At 33.5% G+C, this 10,556-nt stretch overlaps 1 pseudogene; it reads left to right on the top strand.

Annotated features, from left to right (window-relative positions):
- The first annotated feature begins 4,129 nt into the window (after positions 1-4,129).
- On the top strand, positions 4,130-9,978 carry LOC112711713 (phosphoglucomutase, chloroplastic-like; annotated as a pseudogene).
- Positions 9,979-10,556: the final 578 nt, after the last annotated feature.

Genomic DNA, 10,556 nt, shown 5'->3' on the forward strand with positions numbered 1-10,556 from the left:
TTTGTAGGCTGAAGATACAGAAAAATTACCGTCGTCCATGTATCTCCAAGCCACTCTATCTTCTCCTCTATTCCGATTGGATGCATGTTGAGCCATTATTTTCATGATCATGCTTTCTGGTAAGAAACTCTCTAATTTAATTTTGTTTGATTCTTCTCATTCATTAGTCTATTCCCAGACATTGCTATATAAGCCTCAAGTCTTTTCTGCTTGCAAAATTGATCAGGTTCGCCTTCCACCCAAGCTTACGTCCATAATTTTGTGGGGAGCCCATCCTCAACGAAGGTGATGGTGGAAAGAGGGTCAGATTTTGATTAATTTCTTCGAAAGGTGAGAATTTAAATTTCTTGTTATTGGTTGTGACCGGTGAATGTTCCTGTGTTGATATTTGAGATAGAAAATTTTTGCCCATAAGATCTCTGGGTTCTCTTTTAGCTGTCAGATTATCTTTAAAAGAAAAGAATCTATCTAGTATTCAAGTAATCTATAAACGCATAGTTATCTTTCTAGACTCCAGTGCTAGCTACTGTCAAATGGGCTCAACCCTACATATTTTTTTGGGGCTAATAACTGTTAAGCGTCATGGCTCAGCAACAAAAGCCTCTAGGATTTGGGCTCCACATAGCCCAATACCCCAAATTTTTTTTGAATTAATCTAATTACTGTTTCATTCTTGTAATTTCTATGTATGTTTGGATTAGAGTTGGTGGAGTTTGAATGAAAATGATTTTGTAAAATTGAATTTGAATAGAAGTAAGTTTGTGCTAATATGATTTATGTTTGGCAATTTTATATTAAAATTGATTTTGATAAAATGAAATTGTTTGGATAATATTAATTAAAATCACTTTTAGATAGATAATTAGTTAATTATTAAAAAGATATAATATTAAATTATAATATTATTTTTTAGTATATTTAATCCTTTTTTATACTTATTTTAGTATATTTTTTATATAATATTTTTTATAAAATTCTATTTTAGTTTGTTATAACTTTTTTAATAAAAATTAATATTTATTTATTAAATTAAAAATAATATATAAAATAATATATTTTAGTATTTTTTATGAGTATTCTCAATAATCTTATTTTGTTTATTATTTTGGATTCTAATTTTTTACTAATTATGTTTTTATTATTATTTATGATTAATTTTTTATTTAATTTATCATTTTTAATTGGAACAATAATACATATTATAACAAATTAGAATAATAAATAATGAACAAAAATTATAATAATAAATTTTACAATGTCAAACAAAAAATATTCTATAATTATTTTAGTATTCTCAGTATTCTTTTATTTAATATTATTTTAGACTGTAAAATTTTATTACTTATAATTCCATTGTTATTAATGATTAGTTTTTTATTTACTTTATCATTCTTAATAAGATCAATCATTTATATTATAATAGAATTATAATAACAAATTTAATAAAAAAATCAAAATATAAAAAAGTACTAAAAATTTAAAAATATTTAAAATGACTCAAAACAAATATGAAATTTTTTTTCGAAAAAATCAATAATAATCATCAAAGGTTAACTCACGTTGACTTTAACGCATAATCAACAATTTTTTTGCTCCGAAAAAAATTGCCAAACATAAAAAACAGCATTCAAAGAATTTTAACGTACTTTATCCGTACTTTTATCCTTTCAAACGGATTTGCCAAGGACTAGTTTTAAATAATTTTAAATTTAAAGTAGTTGTGATAGAAATAAAAACTGTTATGATTTAAATTTAATTTTAAAATTTAAAACAAAAAATATTATCAATAAAATGCAAATTAAGGAAATGATTGAAGTATATCAAAATAACATAAAAGAACAATTGAAATCAACAAAAGGTATACATTAAAAAAAAGTACCCAAGGAAAAAAAAATTATGATCTACTGTAACTGCTGACTTCCCAGAAGGAGCTGCCGCATTACCTTTGGCACCATCTAGACCACTGAACCCGCCAATAAACGAGGTTGATATCCAAATCTCGGTTAAATAACTGCCAAAGTTTCAAAGTATTGGTGATGCAAATATAGTAGATAGCGTCTCTCTTTTATTTCATAGATGATCCTTGAGCTATGATCCTTCAAATTATAAGCCACGAATTTTCTCATTTCATCTGACACAATTGCAAGCATTGCTTCTTCGTCTTCGTCTTCTTTTGGTGGTTGGCGAACAACACATGACACATCAAAGTGACCCCTATCTGATTGGAGAGAAGTTAGATCTATATAATATCTTACAATCCATCCGCTGTAATCTTCCTTTAATTCCCATATATCATACCTCAACTTTTCATTATACTTGGCTACGATCAAGTGTATATTCCCTCCGCATTCTCCGAAATACACATCTTCTAGCAGATCAGAAAGTGGTACAGACAGAGGTAACGGTAATGTTGGTAAATTTTTTACGCAAAGGAGATCAACATCAAGATAGACTGAACTTTTACCAATAGCGAACCAATGTACAGCACCATTGCAATAAACACCATTGTCAAAGTAATAAATATCATTTGGGAAAGAAGTAAGAAAATCAACTTTGCTCCAAGAACCCGTCTCTGAGGAATAAACACTCATTTCCATCTTGGTTGTGGGTTTATTTCTATCCCCATCTAGTTTGGTGAAAAAGATAATTTTATAGTGAGGAGATTTCCAAGGTTCAAAGACAAGAAATGGATTGGAAAATTTTGGATGAAATTCATAGCCAAATTTGTCTATACGAACATAATGGCCGGTTGATGGGTTACTTACGTAAAAACTGCCTCCTTGAGTAATTACCTTAGTTCCTGCATCGTAGGTTAGTGAAGTCAAATCTCCTGGAGTACTTCTCCAGAGTAGTAGACCATTGCAAGATTGCTCAATTTTATAATGTCTTGCCTTATCGAGCTTATTATCAGCATGAAGATAGGTGAACCTGCTGTTGCTGTTATTGGTGAATGGACTTATCTTAGCCCTCTTATTGAATAGGCAAGAATCAAGTGTTTGCCGCAAGATGCCTGATGGGTAAGGATTAGGGATGTGTTTGTATTTGCGGCATAACCCAAGTGTGTGTTGATAACAAAATTGGTCTTCGGAGATGAGAGACTTCCATTTTTTGCACACGCACTTGCTTCGGAGAAGGTCTTTAACTGACAAAAGGAGAAGAATTACTGTTAGCAGATCAATGTCTCCTAGCACAGCATCACCTGACCTATGCGAATGCATCGTTGATAATACTGCTTCCGGAGCTGAATGTTTGTATATATACCCTACTTAGGTTTAGGGTTAACTTTCAAATCATTTTAAATTTAAATCAGTTATAGATAGAAATTAAAATTGTTATAATTAGAATTTCGCATGGGCTCTCCAAAGTTGGGCTTGCTCATTTTTGTCATGCAACTAAAAGGGAAATTTACAGCAAAGTAAATTGCTACTGTTGAGGACGAACCAAGACGCAGCACAGGCTGAATCGAGCCTCTCACTATCGCGGCAAGAGTGAGATACACGCTTGGATAACGGGTCGGTTCGGGGGCATGGATCTCTGTTCTGGACCTGGGCTGGTCTGTTGGCCCGGATTCCCGTCCAAAAAAAAAGGACGACGAGACGTTGACTTGAGCAAACAGAGCAACGCAACCTTGATACAGAGCAGAGCCTGCTCTTTATCCAAACCCTGAATGGATTCATCAACAAGATCAAGCAGCTTCCCTTTGCGGCTGCAATGGCGACCCCACGACACAAGATTCGCTCTCTGAAACTCACTGCTCGACAATGGCGAACCAGTAGTCACCTCCAATGGACGCCTCCCAGACACTATCACAAGCAATAACACCCCGAAACTGTACACATCGCACTTCTCCGACGCATCGCCACCACACTCTGGAGCAACATAGAACACCGTCCCTCTCATGCTTTGGTTGCTGCTCATAGCGCCACTCTTGGGGATTTCACCATCATCTACCCATGAATCTACGCTGTTCCTGCTACCGCTTTTCTTAATCTCCCTGAACCACCACTCATCACTCGCTCTCTCTCTCTCTGCACCATCTCTATCCTTTTCTTTCTTTTTTTGTCTTTCACGATACTTATGTATTTTAAATAGTAATAGAATAAAAAAATATTTTATCTCTAATTAAAAAATTGAGCAACTAAAAATACTTTTATTAATATAAAAAATGACACTCCAAAAGGACTGAAGAAAAGAAAGTCAAAATAGGAAATAGAAAATTTTAATCGGTGCTTTGCACGGGTCTTCTGCCAATATACTCCGCTTTGAAGGCAGTGCAATTGCCAATATTGGATGAGAAGCCTCCTACCCAATTTCCATTCTCATTTCTAAGAAAATTTTTAAGAAGTACGTATTTTGTGAAATAAAATTCTTTTCATATTTATTTCAGTAAAAATTCTATATTCTAGTATTATATAATGATAAATAAAAAAATTAATGTTTTTCAACCGAGGTGATCGTTTGACTCCTTGGATGAATTTCTCTTCCAAATATGCTTGATCAAAAAGCTCTTATTTGGATTTCTCTCTTCCATTTTCACTGATCATTGCTTAGGAGACTGGTAAAGTTATTGATCGACAATGTATCTAGACTTGACAATGTAATAGAATGAAACTGTTATCTGTCGGGCGTTTAGCTTTGTGTGTATATATTTATGTTAATTGTGTAATAATGAAATTCTTACACCTCCTTATGCTAGCTAGTATCTTGTGCTTAGGCATGTTTATAACATACTTGGCAATTATTTTTATTTATCTCAGATGTATTGATAAGTTTTGCTTATATTGTTGTTTACTAGTTAGCTGATAATGAGTTCAAAAGCTATAGTGTAGGGAAAGCAAGTATTTACTGGCTTAACAGTAGGTCTAGAAATCGAAATCTGATAGTGGTATTCCACTTATGATTATATGCATGATTGTTTTGCAGGTGAAAAGTGTTTATGCAAGAAAATTACCTCGCAAACTGGATACAGGTTGGTAGGATTCCATGGGGTGTATAATTACATGTTTTATACATAGTTTTACTTTTTCATCTAAGTAAACATTTGTGCATCTGTAGGCACTGTTTGATTCATTGCCTCCAGAGGATAACAAGAATGGTGTATTGGTGTTGGGAGGTGAGGGTCGATACTTCAACCGGGAAGCTGCGCAGGTTAAGCTTTTGAATGCGTTGTTTTAGCTATCAAATTTAATTTTGTTAAGAAAAGTGCTTATCCTGTATCTGATTTCTGCTGCTGTTCTCATTCACTTCAGATTATAATCAAAATTGCTTCGGGGAATGGTGTTGAAAAAATTTTGGTTGGACAGCAAGCATCTTTTAATCATTTGATTTTTTCAATGAATTTTTCTACAACAAATGTGAAGAACTTTGTAACACAAGATGGCAGTAAATGACGTCATCATAAGGATAAAAAATCTTTGATGGACTAGTGCATCACCTTATTGTTCACACTCCTCTAGTGTGTATTAACCTGACTCTCTTCTTAATAGAAATTGAGGACAACTTGTCTTTCTAATACAGGGAAGGTATATTGTCAACACCAGCTGTTTCTGCTGTGATAAGGAAGCAGAAGTCAAGCAGCAGGCCTATCTAACTAACTCCCTTTTTATCCTGCAGTATTTTAGCTCACTTGCTAATCATTTATCTCATTTCCTTATACTTTAACAGGCAAATGGTGGATTTATTATGAGTGCTAGCTATAATCCTGGAGGGCCGGAATATGATTGGGTATTAAGGTGAGTTAATATTTTTTAATTATGGGTCAATTGTGAATTGACTAATAGGTTATTTGATATTCCATAAACATAATAGATACAGCTCTGTCCCATAAAGAAGATTTGTCTTGATATATCTGTAGCCAATTTCCATGTTGTGTGCAAGTTTGCCAGTTGGTGTTTCTGATCCTATTTTATTTACCCTAGTTTAATTACAGTAGTGGACAACCTGCTCCAGAATCCATCACTGACAAGATTTATGGAAACACACTATCTGTAACAGACTGTAAGTGTTTGTCATGCTGTCTTGCTTTTTGCATCCTTATTCTATTCTTTGAAATTATTGACTTGATCATATATTGTCTGGTTGGAGGATGAAAGTTCTCATGTAATATTGCCATTACCAATTTAGCACTTAATCTTTCTTCTTGAACTCCTTACATTACTCTATAGAATTAATTTATTGGTGATTTTTTTCTTTTTTCATTTTCCTTTTTCTTAAATGGTGCTATTAATGCATCTAAAATCTTGCACACTATTTTGCATCATCAGCCTACCCTATTCCTATGCGGGATTACTCTAATCAGCCACTAACATGTGCCATCTTTTTTTTTCCCCTTCTGGTGAACATATAACTTGAGCTAGGCATGAAGAAAAATAGTTGATATTGATTGGGATACTCATGGAGGAGCATGACCGAGTGATCTGTGCTTTTCTTACCTTAAAAGTTTAATGGAATTTCTATTATATTGGGCTTAGATATTCTGCATTCATGTAGATATCTGAGATAAAGATCGCTGACATTCCTGATGTTGACTTATCAAAAACTGGGGTTACAAAGTTTGGAAGCTTCAGTGTTGAAGTAATAGACCCTGTTTCTGACTATTTGGAGCTACTGGAGGTGAGAATAATTTGTCTGTATAATTAAAATCTAACAGGACAATTCATGTTACTTGATCTTAGTGCTATAGCTTCATTTTATTTATTTATTATTATACTTCTGTGCAGACTGTATTTGATTTTCAGCTAATAAGGAGTCTTATATCAAGGCCAGATTTTAGGTACAATTTTCTTCATATCTGAATTGCTAATGTTAACATTATGGGATTGCATGTCCCATTTTGTTTCGTATCTGGCTCTCCCGTTGGCCTCTTCGCCTCTTTGTTTCTTTGTCCCTTTTTTTTCTTTTTTCTTTTCTGCTTTGCAGCTCTAGTTTTCTACAATTGTTGTTTCACATATTCTTGTTTACTGTGGCATTAATGAAAGAAGTTCTCTGTCTAATACCTTGCTGTCAATAATACGAGTTTTCCTGTTTGACAAAAAAATTTTATTCTTTTCATGCACTGTGGTTTTTAGTGTCTAGTTTTTTCTGTTTAGTCAATCTTATTTGTAACTAAAGAGGTTGACCTTTCTGTTGTTCCTTGTAATTCTTATGGCTTGACTTCCTGGATCTTGCATGTCTTCTTTTGGTTGTCTAATCTTTCTTGGTTGTTCTTAAGATTCCATATATAAAATTTATCATGTTTTGAACAAAGTGAGCATATCATGGCTGATGTATGTTGTTGGTTATTATGCTCACAATTTATGAAAGTCTCAGTCTTGAAATTCATTACATCTTTTTTATGTTTCAGGTTTACATTTGATGCAATGCATGCAGTTACTGGCGCTATGCCAAACCTATTTTTGTTGATAAACTTGGTGCAAGTCCGGTATGTTTTGCCCCTTTAAAACCTTTTTTAATGAGTTGAATTTAATTTATTTGTAGTTGTGGATACTAGGTTTTAATTATGCAATGTACGATTCAATCGCAAACGGAATCCCTTTGGAAGATTTTGGACATGGTCATCCTGATCCTAATCTAACGTGAGTTTAACTCTTTATTTTATAAAATTGTCTTTTCACCTGAGAAAAATATATTTGATGGGTTGTTCATTTGACAGATATGCAAAGGATCTTGTCAACATTTTGTATGCTGAAAATGGTCCTGATTTTGGAGCTGCTAGTGATGGTATGTGAGTTTCATGAGTTTCTTTTGTTTGTTTCTCCGCATCTAATTTCCTCAGTAAACTATTAAAATTCAATGTTCATATTGTATTTGTTGTGCAAATATTGTTATGGTACACTTATGAGAAAGGATCTATCTCGTGTAATATGGGTCCACCACAATTTTCAACATATTGCAGAAGATGCAATTGATGTATGCTTGCACAACAATGTTTTGTCTGTTTACTTAATGTTGTTCAAGTATTTCATTTTTATTGTTTTTTCTCCAGGTGATGGTAATAGAAATATGATTTTAGGAAGATGTTTCTTCGTAACTCCTTCAGATTCTGTAGCAGTTATTGCAGCCAATGCAAGAGAAGCAATTCCATACTTCAAGGATGGTGTTAAGGTAGAAAATTTATCCACTCGTTACTGTTAGGTGTAAATTTTTACAGAGAAAAAAAATGCCATTTTCCTTCATTTTAATTTCAGGGTCTTGCTAGATCAATGCCAACAAGTGGTGCTCTAATGTGTTGCAGAGAAATTGAAGCTTCCCTTTTTTTAGGCATGTTTTAATTTATTTTATTTTGTATAATTGTTTATATTTTTCTAAACTATTTTAAATAGAGTCTCAAATATTTATAAGCATAGTTCTTTAATAACAAAGATGGACTTGGGTTCAGGTCCCCACTGGTTGGAAATTTTTTGGGAATCTTATGGATGCTGGGAAGTTATCAGTTTGCGGGGAAGAGAGTTTTGGAGCAGGCTCTGACCACATTCGTGAGAAGGATGGCATCTGGTAAGTATTCCACATGTTTTTTTAAGTTTATATAATTTGATTTAATTTTATGTTTCCGGGCTACTACTTTGGTATATCTTGAAATTATTAGAATTCTGAAAAACAATGTTGACCATTTAGAATGGTAATGTCTATGTGTTCCCGAAGAAAAGAAAATTTGTTGTGTATCTTGTGTTTACAGGGCTGTTTTAGCTTGGCTTTCTATTATTGCGCACCGCAACAAAGACAAGAAGGCAGGGGAGAAACTGATCTCTGTGGCTGATGTTGTGAAGGAACACTGGGCAACTTATGGAAGAAATTTCTTTTCTAGATATGACTATGAGGTAGGTGTCATCATGGCTGCAATTGAAGTTTCATTTGTAACATGATCTTGGCATTTCAGTTTTATCTTTTGATTTTCTTAGTAAAATGAGCATGGTTATGTGTAATGGTTTATTTTACAAATCCATCTCCTTCATGTAGGAATGTGAATCTGAAGGTGCCAATAAGATGGTAGCATACCTACGAGAGACTGCATCAAAGAGCAAGACTGGTGATAAGTATGGTAAGTTGCTACTAACAATTTCTCTTAATCTTGATGATCCTTTCTTGTGTATATCATAAGTGTGAAATTCTCTTGCAGGAAGCTATGTCCTCCAATTTGCAGATGACTTCACATACACTGATCCTGTGAGTTTTCACATTCGTTTACATCTTTTAATTTAAGGTCAAGAAATTATGATTCTTGCTTGATATGGATCCAACTTATTAAATGTGTAGGTAGACGGAAGCGTGGTATCAAAACAAGGTGTTCGGTTTGTTTTTAGCGATGGCTCGAGGATTATATATCGTTTATCAGTAAGTGACATCTGTTTTATTTCCCCACCATTTCTCCGTCAAGAATCTGAAATCCATAGTGGAATTTATGTACCACTAAATGCAAATGTTTGCTATATTTTTTTAGGGAACTGGTTCTGCAGGTGCAACTGTTAGAGTTTACATTGAACAGTTTGAACCTGATGCCTCCAAACATGACCTTGATGCTCAAGTTGCCTTAAAACCATTAATAAGTTATATTCATTTCCAAAACCAGTAACTCTGATGTGCAGATTATGTGCAGATTTGGTATTAACTGTTTTGTTTATCATTTTTTATACCATTGATTTTTCTATTGATATGCAGATTTAGCACTATCTCTGTCAAAGCTCAAAGACTTCACAGGAAGGGAGAAGCCTACAGTGATCACATAATGTACTTTATGTTAATTGTAATATTGCATATGAAGGTTGGTTGTCAAATTCAGTTTTGGTTACTCAAGCTTTTTGGAGCAATATAAGTATGGTAGTTAACTTATTTGTCAAATATGGAGGATTATTTATGTACCCAAATAATGTATTGTAGTGACAATAATTTTGTGCTCTGCAAAAGGAGCTGATCTTTTTAAAATTTTGTCCAATTACATTATGGAGAAATTAGAGTTGCATCTCGAGTATAATAGCAACTTAACTATGTGTTCTAATGCAGTAAATACTAAGTAGTTAGTCTTCCAATTTTAATATCCTTTATTTTATTTTTTGATATATCCTTAACAAGTCAAAATTTGACGTCTTTACCTATATAATCTTGAAGGGTAGAGGGTTTGATTGGGTAAATTATTACGAATTTTTTTAAATATACTTTTTAAAGATTTTGTACAGTACTCTACCTACTCGGAGCTTATCGCCATATATCTCGGACACGTCAGTCTGATCAAAACACACGTGCATCTGATACTCTAGGCACGTATATGTTAGTTCCCCAAGAATCTCGGGAAAGCCGAGATTCATTCAAATGAACCCTTACGGCAATTAAAGCTCTAGCTCTATAAAAACAGCGCTCACATAAGCAGAGAAAACACATGAAGCATATACCTCCTCTAAAGAAAATCACTTCACCTTCTGAAGTCCTCTGCTGGAATAATCTCTTTCTCAATTTCATATATATACATATATATCTGATCTTTTGTTTTATCTTCATACTAACTTGGGCGTCGGAGTCCCTTTTGCAGGTACTACGCTCGGGTCCAAGATCACAAGAAAATTGTC

The sequence above is a fragment of the Arachis hypogaea genome, chromosome 9, assembly GCF_003086295.3.
Source record: "Arachis hypogaea cultivar Tifrunner chromosome 9, arahy.Tifrunner.gnm2.J5K5, whole genome shotgun sequence".
NCBI lineage: Eukaryota > Viridiplantae > Streptophyta > Magnoliopsida > Fabales > Fabaceae > Arachis > Arachis hypogaea.